The following is a 21,290-nucleotide window of genomic DNA, read 5'->3' on the forward strand; positions in this document are numbered from 1 at the left end:
ACCAGGCGCTCCCTGACAACCCGGAAAGCCGTGCGTTAGACCGCACGGCTAACCGGGCGGGCTATGTGTAACTTACTTTTTGCAGCCCTCTCGTTACTTATTTCTCAGACAACAGACCGCATGTGCCGGCAGGTGCAGAGGGCAAACTTTACTACCATTTCAAGAACACGAAAAACGGAATGTTGGACCGATGACTGTTGAATGCTCGAATTGATTTTTATCTTCGAGATAATTTCTTTCGAACAGGAATTTGTAAATCCAACGAAGTCTGTGGTCGTAGAAAGGAGAGAATCCAAAATGGAATCGTTCTAGGGAATGGTGCTTTTGGAAATCATGAAAATTCATCGCACTGGAGGCATTTCCTTTCCAAATATCACACATTGCTGAAGTTTGTGAAAACATATCAAAAGTATGATTCTAGTTAATATCTGTCATGCTGCATGACACTAAATGCAAATGATTCATTCTAAAAACTATCATCAAAAACTTTTTAGGTGACCTATTAGCAAGTATGTCTTAAAAGTGGTTTGAGAAGTTTATTAGTAGCAACCACTGTGGTGTCTAGGAAGCCTGCATTCTCGGTTCACTAGACAAACATTCAAAGATATCGTATTAATGAGTTTTATTCAAATGGCTCTAAGCTCTATGGGACATAATATCTGAGGTCATCAGTCCCCTAGACTTAGAACTACTTAAACCTAACTAACTTAAGGACATTACACACATCCATGCGCGAGGCAGGATTCGAACCTGTGACCATAGCAGCCGCGTGGTTCCGGACTGAAGAGCCTAGAACCGCTAGGCCACCGCGGCCGGCCTGAGTTTTATTACAGAATGAGCAATTACAACACTTAACTTCTGCAATTACACAGATGTGTCGCAAGCAAAGGGCGACATACAAAATAATCTTCTTCAGTATAAACAATCCTAAATCTGTGCTACATAGAGAATACAAGCGAAGTGACTAAACTATACTATACAAGTGCCTAATCTTGAAGCTGCTATTCAACTGGGTCGCCACCAGTCGGTCGCGCCGCTTATGTCCTCTTCACATAATGGCCTCTGCTGTCGCGTTGTCGTCCTGGAGATGGGTCTGTCAGTGTGCGATTGGCTGACGTCTTCTCACAGCCACCTCTTCTCTATCGTTCCCGACCAACGTGCCGGCGTTTGACTTTACGCCGTAAAAACCACCAAAAACGTCGAAATACCGTAAGGTTCGAGTGGTTCAGAAACTGCGCTCGCGTTCGGAAGCTCAGTGCTTTAGATCCCCACCCGGCAGTCTGGATTTGGGTTTTCCGTGGTTTCCCTCCCTCACTTCAGGAATATGGCGAGATGGTTTAGGGTAGAAGGACACGTTCGATTTCCCCTTTTCATCCCTCTAAGACTTATCTTCCCTTATGGCAGAACTATCAAGGGTAAACTATGTGGCAACTACTTGAAGAAGTCAGTGAGCTGTTGTAGGATCCCATGTAACGGTATTGAATAGCGTGTAATGCTTCGTCACCTAATCCCAAACGGTGAAGCCACCGCTATATACGAGTACATTGTGGACATGAGTACTACCTAAAGGCAGCTGGATGTTATTCTTGGGAATTTGCTCAACGTATAGTTGACAGACTGCTTCCTAGTAGCCGACCGCGGTGGCCGAGCGGTTCTAGGTGCTTCAGTCCGGAACCGCGCGACTCCTACTGTCGCAGGTTCGAATCCTGCCTCGGGCATGGATGTGTGTGATGTCCTTAGGTTAGTTAGGCTTAAGTAGTTCTAAGTTATAGGGGACTGATGGACCTCCGATGGTTAAGTCCCATAGTGCTCAGAGCCATTTGAACCATTTTTGAGCTTCCTAGTATGAATTGGTAGAAGTCGGTAAACGTCGAATTTATTTTGCAATACATTATCAAAATGAGTGATAAGGCAGTTCCTGGCATTTCTCGGAAGTTGGCTACAACGCCCACAAGTAGGCTTTCTGTTAAAACAAAATCAGGACTACGTAGCGGTGCCTGGAGAATTATATTTCGTGCGATTTAATGCTGTGTAACGAAAAGGAAACGAAAAGAATTACTCAACCCCATCTACAGAGCTGATGCATACACAGGACAAATCATGCATAGCACTGTTGGGTTCAAACAGTTTCCAAGAATCATCTTAGTAAATCACCGAAAGCGGCTGAGAACAACAGATGGGTTTCCATTTCAAATACTACTTTACAAAAACATTTATAGTGAATTTTACTTCCATGCGTGACCCTCTGAACTCTGTCATCTTGAAGTTAACACATTCTATTGTAGGGTACCTATTTTTACCAGTGGCTCATCATCGATTATATGCGTTACGCTCGAGTTGTTACTTCAACTGTCTGAAAAACAGATCATATGACATTTACTGTCACACTTCCTGGAAGATGTGCCGTTGATAATTTATGAGCTTTAACTCGACAGGGCATCATGCCATTTATGCGCATTGTTAGGTAAGTACTTCAAGTAGAGATTGGCACTGTTCAATTTGCAAATTCACGTTTCTTTTGGGTTCGTGTGCAGAGGCTGGTTCACGAGGCTCATCTGAAGTCTTTTATGTCGGTAAAAATCACGGTGCTGAAGTTCAGTTATTATATGATGTCTTGCGACAAACTTATGAATTAATTATCAGTCTGATACTGACTCTGGTCTATAACACTAATCTGAATATATTGCTGTTGTTGTTGTTGTTATTCCACCATATTGTAACATACGAATTTTCCACTTCTACGATATTATCAATAATTATGTACATGTGTTAAATAATATGTGTGGTATGGACATTGTTTGGCGAGTTCATAATCAAGAACGACAGAGGCTGTAATATTTGGAGAAAATATTTCAATTACAACTTTAAAAAAAGTTAATAACAGTTGCCGTCAGCTCGGCAAACACGTATGAGCATTGGAATCTGCATGATACTTCACCGACCACACAGACAATAAAAGAAAAATTTACATAGTTGTCTCATGCATGAAAAAGAGAAAGAAAGTAATTTCATTAAAGAAATATTTCAGTTCAGTGCCACACAGAGTTATTTTATAGTTATCTAACCCTGACAGGCTTATTGTAAGTCGTGAAAGTAGTCTTGATATTATTGTACACCTTGTACTTACAAAGTTTACGTTTTTCTGTTTCTCACTTTTGAATTATAATGTGGAGGAAGGAAGTGTAAAATAATAAGAGGATGATTTCCACAGTCAAAAACGTCTTTGATGGATCTACAACCAAGTCGAGTAATACATTTTTTGCTTATCTCTGTGAGCTATCTTACTTTAACCAATTCCAGTTTCAAAACTGCAAAAAATTCAGATTTTATTTGTAGGTAATTTCATTGTTATTGAAGTACTAGGATGTTTTCTGATTTTTAGGTAGAAACATTACGTGTCACGTAAATGTCACGGGGATTTCTGCTAGATTTTTTTAGTGAAGTAAATAAAGATATTAATTCTTTAAGTAAGAAGTATGTATACTTGTATTAGGATTAGTTAATTACTGTTTGATTAGTTGAGTAGTGATTTTGGGAATTTTTATTATTGTGAAGTACCAAAACAAATGAACATGAAAGTACATGAGAAGAGTTATATTCAGAAAAATACTGACAGAATTGAGCCAGATACTACAAGCACTCAACAAAAGGACCTATTAATGGAATTATTCTGAAGCATAGAATATTATCTGTAACAATGTCCACTGCACTTAATCAGACTGGCGCTATGCTAACGAAACAGACAATATCCGAAAACCAAGCTTCACTGGCGAAAGTAGGTAACTGTTACTATACAAGAGCTAACTGATGAGGTAGGAGAGATTAAACAGCTTCAGTATTTATTGCCTGAAGCCGTTCACTAGGTATGAGGATCAATCGTCAATATATTCATTGAGCAAAAGAACAAAATCAACATTCCGAGTTGCAAAGACAACAATCTGCAGCCGACTGTGGGAACTGGACGTCTGTAAAGAATGTACAAATTGCAAAGGAAACTGATATCAAAGTTCTGGCTACAATTAACCGCATACCTAACTAACATGATGATTCAGCTAACCCAGTAAGAAATAAGTTGCATGGAATTAAATAACAAATAGAAAGAGATTTCCAGCAATTGTGCGATACCATTAGCGAGGGAACAGACTTGATCAAAAAAGAATTATCTGAGGTTAAGTGGGTTGGGCATCACACAATCAAAGGTGGACAAACCTAAAATGGTGTAAGAGTATGAACCAGTGTCTAGTCGGAAGCAGCATGAGCAATATGAGCCAGCCCCTCAATTGTTGCAACAACCTCAATATGGCAGTGTGTGGTGGGGGCTGCATGAGCTATACATCAGTGCTTATGGAACATGATTAAGCACCTGCAGTTGCAAACAGGGAGTCTCACCAAGCAAAAAAAAAGTATTCACGTATTCTTCTGTGTCTTAAGATGTATGGGAATGGTATCCAGAAAATAGGTGTCATCAGCAGATACATACACAGTGATGCTGCACTCTGGACCAGTGTGGCAGCAGAGTACTGTTATACAGTTTATGAATTTGAAAGAATGTTCCTGGCCAAATATTGGACAAATGGGATACAAGAAAGACTCAACAAGGGGGTATTCAATCCGGAAACATTCAACTTTGGCAGGGAAGCCTCAGACCTTAATTTGAGAAATTTGAGAAATATATTAAAAAGACTTGAAACTGGAATGAGCAGACATCACATGATATTTTGCGAATCCTTAAGGCAAAATTGCCTGTTGATATTAAAGAGAAGTTGGTCCATGTATCTGACAAAAACATAGAGGAATTTATCTTGGTCGTCAGCTCCAAACGTCTAAAACATGAGGATGCTAAGTCTAGATAGGTCAAGCAATAAATCAACTGGCTATTGCTAGCACTAGCAATAATTGCAGACATAAAACAGCATGAGGGTATCATGTGTGCTGACACGAACATCAGCAGAATCCTCAGGGTGAGCAACACAACAAAATGTATCATAACACTAATAAAAATCATCTGGATACAACGCTCTGAATTCTTGGCTATGTTACTTAAGTACATAGATGTGTTTGAGGAGAAGCCTGGAGCAATCTGTGGCTACAATCTAAAAGCAAATGAAGCAAGAATGCAGATGCTATCTCGGTTATATGCTGATAAACAAAACAACGACTGGCACAACAGCCAGCAAGAAAGGTAGGATAATCAGGACTGGCGGAATCAACCGCTAGTGATTACTGAAGTCATTGACGATAATAATCGACCATAACAATAGACAAGAAAATTCCACATGACCGCGTCCAGAACAGATATGTTGGTCAAGGTATGGGGAAGGGGTTGTGACAGAAGGATAAAGCTTCTTTGGTACAATGACAGTGCAGACTTTAGGAATGAGCTGTGCCACAATATCAGTGCAGTAACGATTATTCGACAGTTTAATAGTCCGCAGTCAGTGAGCAGATAGCAAATTCACATGTGACAGTAACAATGGACACTTACAAAAAAGAGGGGCAGTTGTTATATCTTTACTGGTGAGTAATTGTAGAAGCCTGGGAACTGTTCACACCAGATCCATAAATTTGCAGGCCCACCTTGACGTAATTCTAGGTAACGTAGCAATGGAATGTACTTTTACATTCCTATGGGTGCATCGTCTTGTAGCAGACTGCATTATCGGAGCTGAATTCCTGAGGGAAAACGGCGTAAGCTCGATTTTTCTTTCTGAAAGTGCTACCTTATGGTAGATGGTGTCAGATTTCGATTACTAAAAACTAATGCTACCCAGGGGCAATATTGCCAGGGCTTCATGGTAAAGAAGATTAGTAGTGACGCACACGAAATAGACAACAGCCTGAAGCTACTGCCATTCCTTCCACAGGGGAAAGCAAACAATCGAAAGTTGCACAGTCAAGTTCCTTAACTGGATGAAAACGCTTGGATATGTTGCTTAGGTACACAGATGTGTTTGAGAAGAAGCCTGAAGCAATCTGTGGCTTCAGTCTAAAAGTCATGCTGTACAAAACATCCTGCAACAGTTCCTGTTCCATTCTGCTGTAAACCGACTGATCAGGAAAATGGTGGAATGGAGCTTCATAGAACCATCAGACAGTCAATACTGTAGTCTGCATCTTGCAGTGGCAAAACCTGGTTAAAATTATAGATTACCTTCTGATGCAAGAGCTATAAATTAGATTATTGTGCCTGTCTGAATGAGACCAGAAAAGACAGACGTGTTAATCCAGACATTCCATTGAGTTAAAAGTATTGACCTATGTCATTCATATTGGAGGATTCCCCTGGCGATAGAACCGCATAAATATGCAGTATTTATACACCCTGAGAGGAACTAACAAGTTAAAATATTGCCTTTTGATCTTAATGTGAGTTCCAGTGTATTCGTAGCACCACTTGACTTCATCCTGGCACCTGAGGTCCTAGACTAGGTAGCATTGTTTCTGGATTATTTCTTAACAGTACCATAAGCATGGTCAGTTCGTATCAGCCTGACAGATCAGGTGGCATGTTTGTCTATGATTTGCTAATGGCAACACAAACTTGGTCAGATCATATCGACATGATAGAAAACGATGTTAAGCGAATTCTTGCAGATTGGAGTAGCTGCCAACCTGCAAAAATCAAAATTCGGGCATGAGCAAATTAAGTTCCTGGGTCATGTAATTACTTCCTATGTTATACTGCCTAACAGTGCAAAACTAAGTTCAACAGCCAATTTTCCCACTCCTTGTGTGAGAAAGTAATTGAAAAGCATCTTTGTTCTTACGTCTTTTGACCAAAGGTTCGTTCCAGACCACTTGTTAAATTCAAAACCACTTTCAAATTTGTTATGATAAAAAGAACAGTGGCACTAGTCACAGTTAACTCCACTATGCTATACCAGTCCGAGATACCAGCTGCGCTCTGTTGCTGACTGATACATCCTGTATGGGCTTGGGGGGGGGGGGGGGGGTTGTCTCTTCTAAATCAGGAATACTGATGCAGTTCCTACCTTCTCAATTATCACTTTCGTGAGCTGTATCCTATGTGATTGTGAAAGGGTATATTTAGCTACTCAGTCTGGGGCACTTGTAGTCATGTGGGCATTCAAAACGTACCGCTATTACCTTGCTGGAACCCATAAAAAGTGTACAGTTATCACCAGCCACCAAGCGTTCTACAAAGTGGCAAACTATTACATGCACGACTTGCCACACGGCCTCTAGCACTCCAGAAGGGTAGCTTTGACATTATTCATCTCAAGGCAAAGACAATATACTGGTTAATGCCTTACCTCACCTCCCTGAAGGGTTGCATGAAAACCTGGGCACGAATGAACAATCTTCAGATTTTAGGGTGTTACTAATAAAAAAATGAAGTCCATAGAAAACATTATGTAGGATTATGTAGAAATCTGTCAAGTTTGCAAAGTGTAGTTCCTAGGTGGACTCATGGTAAACAAAACTTGCAGAAAACCCTAAATCAAAGCCTTACTGAGCGGTATACTACAATTGATTAAGTTTTATTCTATCGCTGTACCCCAGAATTTAATCAGTGATGCGCTTGCATCCCTAGAGTTTATGAAAATAAATTAATTTGGTATATCCATTATGCATGGGGACATTTGGTATCATAAAATGTGCCAAGAAATCCGCCCTTATTGCCATATTTTGAATAAGTGTGGGAAAGGACCAAAGTTACTGAGAACTTTGCACTATCTACCAAAAGACAAAAGCATCAAACAGATGCTGTAAAGACGCATTGCAAGCCCTCTGCCTGTAAAACCATTGTAAGCAGCATCAGTGGACATCTCTGGCCTTTCTTGTGAGCATGTTCAGGTGCCAAGTACTTGTAGTTCTCTATGATTTGTACGCCAGATATACACACATCAAAAAACGTTCTGCATCACCCCGGTTCCCAGAACTCCTGAAGATAGACGTTGACTGTGGATATTGCATCACAGACACAGTCCCTTTGACTGTTCAGAGATGTCACTAAACCCGCCCAAAGATGTAAACAACCATGTATGAACAGCGCCTATTAGACGGAGGGGGTCCGACAGCCGATCAGTTCCAGTCATTCCAGCAGGAAGGAGGTACACGGGTCGTGTTGTCTATGGTTCAACCATGTCTATACGGTCAATCCTAAGGATTATGGCTCGGAAGAACCCTGACAGCAATGCCACCATGTTGAATAAGGCTTTTCGTGTAGCCACAGGGTGTCGTGTTACGACTCAGACTGTGCTCAATAGGTTGTATGATCCGCAACTTCACTCCCGACGTCCAAGGCGAGGTCCATCTTTGCAACCACGACACCATGCAGCACGGTAGAGATGGGCCCAACAACATGCCGAATGGACTGCTCAGGACTGGCATCACTTTCTCTCGTCGGAGACGTGTTTGGAGGAAACCCGATCAGGTTGAACGGCTTACACACACAGTCCAGCGAGTGCAGCAAGGTGGAGGTTTCCTGCTGTTTTGTGATGGCATTACGTGGGGCCGACATACGCCGCTAGTGGTCATGCAAGGCGCCGTAACGGCCATACGATATGTGCATGCCATCCTCCGAGACCGATAGTGCAACCATATCGGCAGCATATTGGCGAGGCATTCGTGTTCATGGATGGCAATTCGCGCCCCCATCGTGCACGTCTTGTGAATGACTTCCTTCAGGATAACGACATCGCTCGACTAGAGTGGCCAGAAAGTTCTCCAGACATGAACCCTATGGAACATGTCTGGCATAGATTGAAAAGGACTGTTTATGGACGACGTGACCCACCAACCACTCTGAGGGATGTGCGCCGAATCGCCGTTGAGGAGTGGGACAATCTGGACAACAGTGCCTTGATGAACTTGTGGATAGTATGCAACGACGAATACGGGCATGCAGCAATGCAAGAGAAAGTGCGACTGGGTATTAGAGGTATCGGTGTGTACAGCAATTTGGACCACCACCTCTGAAGGCCTCGCTGTTTGGAGGTACAATATGTAATGCGTGGTTTTCATGAGCAATACAAATGGTGGTATGATGTTTATGTTGATCTCTGTTCCAATTTTCTGTACACGTGCCGGAACTATCGGAATCGAGGTGATGCAAAATTTTTTTGATGTGTGCATAAGTGCTACAAGTTCACCTATAATCAAGAAGATAGTGACAAAGTGGACGACTGTATCCATAAAGCAGAAAAGCCATTTATTTTGCTCTCTGACAACTTCACTAATTTCACTGGCTACAAGTGGTGAGATTTTTTGCCACATCGACAGATTAAGCAGATACTCACATCAAAGAACCACCCTGAAGCAAAGCCCATTGCATGGAAATTCAGGGAGTTACATAGATTCATGAGCAGATGCTGCCATATCAAGCAGACATCCTGGATCACTTATGTCAAAGCACTTGAAGAGATTATAAATGACCTTTAGTGCATGTCCACTAACTGTACTCCAGTCAGGTCAATGGTAGGGAAAAAAGATAAAAACGTGTTCTGAGAAGACGTTATCCACAATACAAATGTTTGCTTTTGGTGACAGAGTTCTGAGTAACAACTATCCTAAATCATGTCTGTTATGTAAAAAAAAAAAATCGGAAATGGCAACTACTGTGTGTAGGTCCATTTGTGATCACAAGGATCCCAGACGCAAGCACTTACTTAGTTTGTTATCCTGGGACTCTGTCCTCACCATGAGTATATGCAGTAATAGTTGTAGTATAGTAGTGAACATCTGTTGACATATAAAGAGACTTACACTGTTGTGCATGTATATTAATGAAAACTACCCTCCAAAGTAAGAATAGCATCTATATAGGCATTGATTGAATACTGTGATGGACTATGATTATGATGTAAAATATGTGTGTGATCTTTAATTGATAAATGTAGTATTTAATCTGTAAATGTATTAATAGTATATATGTGTTAATGAAATAATTTCTTCAAAGTTAAGGGTCCCAAACACATACCTTCGAGGACGTAGCGCAGAATATTATTTATGTTTCTGTGTGTATATTAGTAGTTTATATTTTTCTGTATGTAATCAGAAAGATTAGAAGGCAAATCTTACTTATTCAGCACAATGACATAAATCAAGAGTTGTAAATATTTAGTTTAGAAACTGTTAATGCTATAAAGATAATGGGGTAGGATTATGTTATAAACAATAATTAATTTTCTGCATTTTGTAGATGTTAATAAGACAATAATTAACTTAAATTTATATGAACTACCTTGCAGATGAACTGCTTTGTGTTATTTCTGTATATGCAAGGTCAAAATACTAACAGTGTGCATTAACTGAAATGTTAAGTTAGAATTTTTATAAAAACAATTCTCACAAATATTACCTAAAACTAATGTAGAATTTGTCTGGATTTCTAGGATGGCCTGATTATGTTGTATTAGGTACATTCATTTTCCTAAGAGTTATGAGTTCCTTTTGGTGACTTTCTTTTGTGATTTTTAGTTTGATGTACTATAACTGTCAGATACTAAATGTGGTGCAAGTACAATTGTGGAGATTAGTAATAATATGGTGTTTTCTGTCAATGCCTAAATCACTTGAAAAAGTAATGTGCATTTGTATAGGTACGAGGCATGGATGTGGCTATAGTTTCGTAAGCAGAGGTCTTTTGTCTATTATTTGAGAGTAAACTATTATTGAATGTTATACTGGTTATATTTACTATCACACATTCATACATATGGACTGAATTCATGTGTTATATGGGAGCAGTCTGAACTGTTGTATGCTGAGGACTTGATCTAGATTGTATGGACCTATATGTTCACAAGAAACAGTAATGGTATGAATCAGTTGTGGATTAGCTGAATGAAAAAGTTAGCCTAGTTTCACAGACGTAATTATTTCTAATGTAGTTGTATAAATGTTACAGTAATCCTGTCATCAGTTTTTCTAGATGGTACTTTTTGACAACTGTCTCCTGTAACTTTCCTGAAGGGCACTGCTGGTCCCAAAAGACCACACACCTCACAGATTGCAAGAAAACTCCACCGACAATGTATGTCTATATCATTCTGATGTTACACCAACAATGAAGTAAAGAATGAAGATTGTAAAACAAAACATTACCAAAAATAAAATCTATTGTCCCTTGTTAACACTATAAATAGCAAATTCGCCTCCTCTATTTGCCTCAACTGAAGAAAATTATTCAAGCGTGTTTAATGTTCATATCGAAAATTACATTTTTGTACACATAAATCTTACCATCACATGAACTATACATATACCAATCTGTAAAATACATGATTAAAAAAGCCGTTCCAAATGGACAATTCTCAAATGTACTTTCACTTCGAACCATGTAAAGTCAATAGCTCAAGGATGAAAGCTCCACATGAGGTTTTCCCTGGAAACAAATTCGTAATTATGCACTTAATGAATCAATGTAGTGAATGAAAAATAATGAATTTTGTGGTATGAACTTGTTTCAAAAACGATAACTTAACATTATTTACATCAACAAAAAATATTAATTTTAATACAAACTGAATATTAAGAAATATACGCAGAGCATGCAGCTGTTTTATGTATCTGCATCGAGAATTTGAACCATATTTCTATGGAAAAGTAATGCGAAAACCTGCTAATCCGTGTCCTCTCCCATTAAAAGGAAAAGACAATCTTACGTAAATCAGTTTCACAAAATTAAATAAAGATAATGGCCTTCAGTCAAACAATCTTTTGGAAGTTGAACAGAAACTGCCATATTAAATAATTATAGATGTCGGCCCCCACTGAGGGCTTTGTACTATCTCGAAAATATTAGTCACTGCATATTGGTAAAAGTCAGAGACAGCAAGTGCGTGTGTATTATCGCTGCCAAAATCCAATTATTTCTCGGCATCTTGTAAAGAAATACATTAATTAATTATCACTCTGATACTTACGCTGTTCTAAATTCGGATCTAATAACCTGAGGAAAAAGGATTTATTGTTGTCCCGCCATATTGTAATATACAGAGTGAACGAAATAAATATACCGAACACCGTGGTGAGAATTGTGCAAAAAATATTGTTCTTGCGGATATAATTTGCCCCTTTTACAGTATTATAAATAATTATGTTTTGTGTATTACATTGTCAAATAATGCATCTGGAATGTTCATGGTTTGGCGAGTTGACAGTCAAGTGCGATAGTGCCTGCAATATTTGGAGAAAATATTTCAGTTATATATCTACAAAAAAATTGATAACAGTCGCTAACTATCATCTCGGCAAACTTGTACAAGCTTTGGAAGGCATAGCAGTGGAAGACGTACCCCAAAGTTGAGTATGTGGGATAATGGTTCTTAATTTCTGAGCCATGCATGAGATCATATCAGTGGCTTTGCCAAACACAAAGACAGTAAAAGAATAATATTACAAATTTGTCACATATGTAAAAAAAATAAAAACATTTCATTAAAGGAATATTTCAGTTGACATACACGTATAGTTAGAACCCAGTCGCTATGTTGTCTCTGTCTCTGACTTCCTGGCTTGTTGGAACCGCGCGTGATGCATCGTTCTACAACCTGTCGCAATTATGGCGAATGACATTTTGAAAAAGGACAGTGTCTTTACGTACATAATGCAATGATAGAAACAGAAAGTGTTAGGCCACCAACACCTCAACCGAACGGTACCAAACTAATATTCCAGTATTTCCAGTGCAGTTATTGGCATCTTTCGATCTTTGAGACAGATCGAAACATTGGCATGAGGGACACCGGAGCAACATGACAATCACGTAGACAGTTTTCTGTAATGCCATGACTGCAGAACGAGTGATGAAGAGAACGACTTACAAGAATAGTGTGGCAAGAAATACAGGCACATGTCTTTCTAGAAGGTCTACACCACGAGAAGATCGTAGGACTATTCGCCTACCTCTGACGAAAATGTGGATAGAAACAGCTGAAATCTGGGCTGACGTTACAAGCAGAATGTTACCAAGAACTGTCGTGAACAGACTGCATGAAGTTAGATTGAGATCTCGCGTTATTATGCGCCGTTTACAGCTGACACCATACCAGAAACAACAAAGACTTGCATTGTTTAGATCCAGAGGCAACACGGATTTTGATTGGCATTCTGTGGTGTTCAGCGATGAGTTCCTTTTGTGCTTCGAACGGCTATTTCGACACCAATGTGTCTGTAAGTCTGTAAAAACCCTGGTGGATGGTCACAGGAGCTCCGCTTCCTAAGAGCCGTCTTTCATCCTTTTAAAAATAAAAATGTGCCAAGAAAAGTGACTCTTGGACTAACGATGTTGGAAGCTATTGGATTTGGCAACTGTACTGATTCAGTAAATTTTGAAGGGAGCCTGAATGCTCATCAGTACATGGTAAGAACGGTAAACTCGTTTGTCATATCCTTCAAGACCACGGTAATAGATGGCATTTTCCAACAGGATAATGCAGGGTCCCATACTGCAGGTCACACCTCAAATCCTCTGAGGTATGTACAGATCCTTAAATAGGCTTCTCGGTCCCCTAATCTTTTACCCATGCAGCAGGTCTGGGAAGCGATAAGAAGATGTTTACTTTCATACCAACATGCAGCCAATAATCTTCACAGAATGTGTTTCAGGCTTAGAAATAAATTCCTCAAGATGACATTCGGAACTTGTTCGTTTCCATGTCACAACGAATATTAGACTACAAGAAATTTATTTGCAGTTGTATATGATCAGACTCCAGCTGCGCGGCGTGTAGGTGACAATGAAAATTTGTGTCAGATCAGGATTCGAACCCGGACTTCCCGTTTTACGCGACCGGAAGCCTTAGCCGACCCATGCATCAGATAACGCCTCCAGGACTGACCCAGATTTTCATATTTCGCAGTTTCTTTATGTCCTGTACTCGCACAATTGCTGTGACTCCCGCATGGGGAGAGATATGATTAATGTTTCGGACTCCTCGTCGCGTGAAATACTATATTGCAGTATCTGTGTTTTTATAATGTACTCTGCAATGTCCTTTACTCGTGCATTATTTAGAGGGAATCACAGCAATAATATGAGTGCAAGACGCAGACTCAAAGTAATTATAGAAGTTCGGGTCAGTCCAGGAGGTGTGTTAGGGTGGCCGAGGGGGACTGCTCGCGAAAAATGGGAAATTCGGGTTCAAGTTCTGGTCTGACACAGATTTTCATTGTCACCAGTGCATTGTGCAGCTATAATCTGATCATATTCGCAACTGCGAATACATTTCTTGTATTTCATACAGCTGTCGATGGCAGCAGTGGGTGTTCCTTCAGAGACATGCATTCATGTCTGAAGGACATTTCAGAACATATCGAAAACACAGGCACTGCAGCATAGCAAAGAATACAAGAGTGTTTCCGTACCCTTGAGGTTATTGATTTTCACTATGGATGTCACTTCCGAATGAAATGAAAGTATAATCACTTAATAGCGAATCTGTGATGAAACAATTCCATAGAGTTCGATAAATGTTGGACTAGAGTTCGTAGTGTAACATTTTCAATTTTTTTAATATATATATATATATGTATCCACATGAAATAATTCAGTACGAAACCACCCAGGGTTGCTTATATGAAAATACTAGCAAAAAATTCGACATATCCTACAGTTTGTAGATAGAGTCCATGTCAGTCCCACACATGTAGTTTTTGTTGTTGTTATTGTATTTTTCAGTCCGAAGACTTGTTTCTGTACGCTAGTCTAACCTGGGCAAGCCTCTTCATCTCCGAATAATTGCTGTAACCTACATCAACTTGCTTACTGTACTCATCCCTTGATGTCTCCTACAATCAGTCCCGCTTCCACAGACCTACACACTTCCCCCAGTACCATATTCACAATTCAGAATGTGTCCTATAGAAGAATTACTCATTTCAGTGAAGTTCTGACACAAATTTCTTTCCTCCCACATTTGCTCACTACCTCTTCGTCAGTTACGCGATCTATCCATCAAATCTTCACGGTGATTCAGCCGCCCCTGCCTATGGGTTTCATGCAACCTGCAACACCTTCAAAAACCACATGCGAAATTTTCATATTCTCTCGCTCGCTATGCGCGAACTGTTAGCCCTATAAAAAATAGACAGGACCTTTTTGTAGGAAATTTAATATAATTAAATTTTGTATGGGGGAAACGTTTTCACTGGAGGGCACAATTTTCAAGTTATTCAAGAAAAACGCGTTTGAAGGTCACTTTTGCACGTTTTTGTTGAATAAATTGAGACTCACGGCCTCTAGCGAAAACGTATCTCAGTATAAAGTTTAACTACTTTAAATTTTCTTCAAAAGGGCTTTTCATTTTTTTCTGTAGCCGTAATAGTTTGTGCATAGCGAACGAGAGAACATGAGAATTTCGCACATGGTTTTTGAAGGCATTGCATAAAACACATACACTACTGGCCATTAAAAATGCTACACCAAGAAGAAATGCAGATCATAAACGGGTATTCATTGGAAAAATATATTATACTAGAACTGACATGTGATTACATTTTCGCGCAGTTTGGGTGCATAGATCCTGAGAAATCAGTACCGAGAACAACCACCTCTGGCCGTAATAACAGCCTTGATACGCCTGGGAATTGAGCAAAAAGAGCTTGGACGGCGTGTACAAGTACAGCTGCCCATGCAGCTTCAACACGATACCACAGTTCATCAAGAGTAGTGAGTGGCGTATTGTGACAAGCCAGTTGCTCGGCCACCATTGACCAGACGTTTTCAATTGGTGAGAGACCTGGAGAATGTGCTGGCCAGGGCAGCAGTCGAAAATTCTCTGTATCCAGAAAGGCCCGTACAGGAACTGCAACATGCGGTCGTGTATTATCCTGCTGAAATGTAGGGTTTTCCAGGGATCGAATGAAGGGTAGAGCCACGGGTCGTAACACATCTGAAATGTAACGTCCACTGTTCAACGTGCGGTCAATACGAACAAGAGGTGACCGAGACGTGTAACTAATGGCACCCCATACCATCACGCCGGGTGATACGCCAGTATGGCGATGACGAATACACGCTTCCAATGTGCGTTCACCACGATGTCGGCAAACACGGATGCGACCATCATGCTGCTGTAATCAGAACCTGGCTTCATCCGAAAAAATTACGTTTTGCCATTCGTGCACCCAGGTTCGTCGTTGAGTACACCATCGCAGGCGCTCCTGTCTGTGATGCAGCGTCAAGGGTAAACGCAGCCGTGGTCTCCGAGCTGATAGTCCATGCTGCTGCAAACGTCGTCGGACTGTTCGTGCAGATGGTTGTTGTCTTGCAAACGTCCCCATCTGTTGACTCAGGAATCGAGACTTGGCTGCACGATCCTTTACAGCCATGGGGATAAGATGCCTGTCATCTCGACTGCTAGTGATACGAGGCCGTTGGGATCCAGCAAGGTGTTTCGTATTACCCTCCTGAACCCACTGATTCCATATTCTGCTAACAGTCATTGGATCTCGACCAACGCGAGCAGCAATGTCGCGATACGATAAGCCGTAATCGCGATAGGCTACAATCCGACCTTTATCAAAGTCGGAAACGTGATGGTACGCATTTCTCCTCCTTACACGAGGCATCACAACAACGTTTCATCAGGCAACGCCGGTCAACTGCTGTTTGTGTATGAGAAATCAGTTGGAAACTCTCCTCATGTCAGTACGTTGTAGGTGTCGCCACCGGCGCCAGCCTTGTGTTAATGCTCTGAAAAATTAATTATTTGCATATCACAGCATCTACTTCCTGTCAGTTAAATTTCGCGTCTGTAGCAAAATGCAGCTGAGTCACCCTTCATAGCACCACGCTGCTTATCGTCCGTGTTTCACTTCCATACAAGGGTACACTCCAGACATTGTAACAACATAAGCTCTCATAGTACATTTGTGGTAAACTGGAAGTTACTTTTATTTCTAATGAACTTTGCCATGTACAATATGCAACGCATGCTATCCGATAGATACATCATACCTGTAGCAAGGCTGTAGTTTCCTGATCTTCAGAAGCCGATGAAACAAAACTAAAGAGAAGTGAAACCACGCAAGTAGTGCAGTGTTGACATTGCTCTCTTCCCAAGCGCAGCTGGCTTCCCAAACAGGGCAACCGCGGTGCAATACAGGCTAACGAGCCTCGTACGTCATACGTGCAGGTGCAGAACGGCAGCGGACACAACGTGTGTCACCGAGAGCTAGTAATTATCCCAGCAGGCTTAAGAATTCATTTTTTCCTTCCCTTTTAGTCATCAGACTTCTGACTGGTCTGATGCGGCTCGCAACGAATTCCTCTCCTGTGCCAACTTTTACGTCTCCGAGTAGCACTTGCAACCTACATCTTCAATTACACAGGCCAACGATCTTTATGGATTTTTATGAGCTGAATCCAAATCTAGCAGTTTTTTTGTATCAACCATAGTTTTCGAGCAATATGCTTATATAATACAAAAATCCTATGCTATACGGTAAAGGGGGAAATTAATGAAACGCTTTGTTACAATATAAGCATGGTTCGTATTTACAGTAAGCTGCTTAAAACAATGATATGTGTTAATAGAGGTTTCACTTGTCAGCTGGAATAGGTTTGTATTTTCTTCTTCTTTTTTCTTTGAACCTTCTTGTGCTTTTTCTACGGTGAGTCGCTTGCTGAACTTTTCGGTGAAGTGACCAACACTAGTCCCCCATCATGTTGGTGTTCCAGCGGCATTGGTAGCGTTTTTCATCAGTTTAATGTCCTGGTGAAAACGCTCTCCTTGCTCCTCACCAACATTTCCCATGTTATCCGGGAATTAATTAAGGTGACTGTTCAAAAAGTGAACTTTCAGGCTCATTAAACATCCTAAAGTTTTAAACATCTTTAACATTGTAGATATAACAGAAACATATACAGGGTCTTTTTCATGTCCTAAGAACTTTGTAACAACTTGCTTGAATGATACCCATGCTTCTTTCTCATTTAAGGTCATTGTGGATTCAAAGTTAACACCAAACATCAATTTTCTAATATCAGGTCCGACAAAGACGTTTTCTTTTAGTTTAGTTTCTGAAAGGTGTGGGAACTTTTGGCAGAGATACTTAAAACATGGTCCATCTTTAGGCAAAGCCTTTACAAACTGTTTCATTAGGCCTAACTTTACATGTAGAGGTGTTAGGAGTATGTTTTTTGGAGCTACAAGGTTTTTGCGGAGAATGTTCTTCTCACCAGGTTTTAAAGACTCCCTCACAGGCCAGTTCTTTCTGCACCAGTGTTGATCCCTAGCCCTTCTGTCCCATTCACACAAGAAAGATGGAAATTTGGTAAAGCCACCTTGCTGACCAAGGAGCATGCATGTTACTTTTAGATCGCCACACATCATCCAACCATTAGCAGAATAGCCTATTTTATTTAGCACTATTTCTAGGTTTTATAGCTTTCTTTCATATGTACAGAATGTCCAACAGGTATAGATGCATACATGTTACCATTGTGTAATAAAACAGCCTTTAAACTAGTTTTAGATGAATCAATAAACAGCCTCCAGTCTTCCTTTTTGTATTCAATAACAAACTCATTCATCAGACACGGAATGTCTCAGCAGTACACTAAATCACCTTCTTGTTGAAAAATCTTGGAAAATTGCTGCTCTCTCTTTCTATAAATGTATATGCTGGTTCCAACTGCCAATAAGTTATTTTCTTTTAATTTAGAGCCAAGCAATTCAGCTTTTTCTTTCGTTAAGCCCAGACCCCTAACCAAATCGTTTAGCTCGGTCTCAGGAAACAATTTGGGCTCTAGACTCTCTGTATTACAATAAAATTCATCATCACCTGGTTCAAGTAAATCAGATTGTACACCAGAAAATATTTCTGTTGGAATAGAATTTAAATCATCTGGTTGTTCAGGAACCGGAAACTCTACATCATGCCCTATTGGTTGGATGGCGGACAGGTTAGGGTAGCTTATTACCTTCCTGTTTTTCGAATTATGACCAGTAATATCAACACTGCGAAAGTAGCAATGATTGGAGTGATTTCTTGGCTCCCTCCATACCATAGGAACAGTAAATCTAAACACTTTTTTCTTCTTTTTGGACCATTTTATCAGTTATTCAGTACACACATAACATACCTTATGCGGCGCACAAGATTTATCTTGATCAAGTTTAGATCCAAAGTATGATAGATAAACCTTTTTCACAAAGTCTGTAATGTTTCTTTGCTCTTTTTAATCACAAATTCACCACAGATATTACAAAAACTGTCAGCAGAGTTTTTACAACCACAATTAGACATTGTACTGAGCATATGTACAGGAAACAGGAAAGTGAGGTTAGGTTGACAGTAAATAAAACACCATCTGCTAACACAAAAATAGTATAGGCCTTTTTTGTCAGCAAATGTTTTTCAGCAGTGCTACCAACGTCATCTACATTCATAACACCTCCTTTTTAAATTATATTAACTATATAAAAGCTGTTAAATTCTTTAAAAATGGATTATTTTAATAAACTTAACTGTAAAATGTGAAGAAATGATGGGTGATACAGTTTCTTAATTATCATATTTGGTTTTCCCACCCTAAAAAACATAGGAATAAGGTACTTTCAACAAAAAGTTTTTCCGTCGTTGGCCTGTGTTATTTGCTGGGTGTATTCCAATCTCTGTTCCTCTCTACAGTTTTTACACTCTACTGTTCCCTCTAGTATCATGGAAGTTATTCTCTCGTGTCTTAACAGGTGTCCTATCATCCTGTCCCTTCTTCTTATCAGTGTTTTATATAGGTTCCGGTCTTCACTGAATCTGTGGAGAACCTCCTCATTTTTTTCCTTATCAGGCCACCTATTTTCAACATTCCACTGTAGCACCACATCTCAAATTCTTCGATTCTTTTCTGTTCTGATTTTCCCACAGTCTATTTTCACTACAATACAACATTATGCTCCAAAAGTACAGTCTCGGAGATTTCTTCCTCAAAGTAAGACCTCTGTTCGTTAATAGCAGACTTCTCTTGGACAGGCTGGCTCTGAGCACTATGGACTTAACATCTATGGTCATCAGTCCCCTAGAACTTAGAACTACTTAAACCTAACTAACCTAAGGACATCACAGAACACCCAATCATCACGAGGCAGAGAAAATCCCTGACCCCGCCAGGAATTGAACCCGGGAACCCGGGTCTCTTGGACAGGAATGTCATTTTAGGCAGTGCTAATCTGCTGTTTTTGTCCTCTTCGCTTCGTCAGTCAGGGGTTATTTTGCTGCCTAGGTAGTGAAATTCCTTAACTTCATCTACTTCATGGCCTTCAATTCTGTTAAGTTTATCGCTGTTCTCATTTCTACTACGACTCAATACTTTCGCCGTTCTTCGATTTATTCTCAGACCATATTCTTTTCTCATTAGACTGTTCATTCCATTCAGCAGATCCTGTAATTCTTCTTCACTGTCACCGAGGATGGCAATGTCATGAGCGAATCCCGCTCTTGAATTTTCTTTTATTTGCGTCATTACTTCTTCGATGTAAAGACTGAGCAGTAGGACCGAAAGACTACATCCTTGTCTTACACACGTTGTAATCCGAGCACTTAGTTATCAGTCTTCCAGTCTTATTGTTCCTTGATTCTTGTACGTATTGTGTATTACCCATCTTTCCCTACAGCTTACCCCTATTTTTCTCAAAATTCCGACCATCTTGCACAATTTTACATTGTCGAACACTTTTCCAGGTCGACAAATCCTATGAAAGTGTCTTGATTTTTCTTCAGTCTTGCTTCCATTATCAGCCACAACGTTAGAACTGCCTCTCTTGTGCCTTTATCTTTCGTAAAGCAAAACTGATCATCATCTAACAGATCCTCACTTTTCTTTTCCATTCTCCTGTATGCTCTTCTTTTCCGCAACTTGGATGAATGAGCAGTTAGTCTGATTGTGTGATAATTCCTGCACTTCTCGGCTCTTGACATGTATGGAATTGTGTGGCTAACGTTTTCCCGAAAGTCTGATGGTGTATCGCCAGTCTCATTTATTCTACACACAAATGTGGATAATCTTTTTTGTTTCCAATTCCCCAGTGATTTTTAGGAATTCCGAAGGAGGTTATCTACAGCTTCTGCTTTGTTTGATCTTAAGTAAAGAATTCGTTATCTAACACGAAAGTTAGATATTGTCATTTCCTGCTCGCCTTCACGCAATATTTGCGTTTGCGGTATATACAAGTATGCTCAAATGGTTCAAATGGCTCTGAGCACTATGCGACTTAACTTCTGAGGTTATCAGTCGCCTAGAACTTAGAACTAATTAAAACTAACTAACCTATGGACATCACACACATCCATGCCCGAGGCAGGATTCGAACCTGCGACGT

At 40.1% G+C, this 21,290-nt stretch overlaps 1 protein-coding gene across 1 annotated transcript in view; it reads right to left on the reverse strand.

Annotated features, from left to right (window-relative positions):
* Positions 1 to 16,995, reverse strand: part of LOC124805686 (nose resistant to fluoxetine protein 6-like) — a 462,198-nt gene extending 445,203 nt beyond the window's left edge. Inside the window, exon 1 of the mRNA XM_047266255.1 lies at positions 16,928 to 16,995. The gene's annotated coding sequence lies outside the window, so the exon portion shown is untranslated. The remainder of the gene's footprint in view (positions 1 to 16,927) is intronic.
* Between the last annotated feature and the right edge of the window lie 4,295 nt (positions 16,996 to 21,290).

This window comes from Schistocerca piceifrons, chromosome 7, assembly GCF_021461385.2.
Source record: "Schistocerca piceifrons isolate TAMUIC-IGC-003096 chromosome 7, iqSchPice1.1, whole genome shotgun sequence".
NCBI lineage: Eukaryota > Metazoa > Arthropoda > Insecta > Orthoptera > Acrididae > Schistocerca > Schistocerca piceifrons.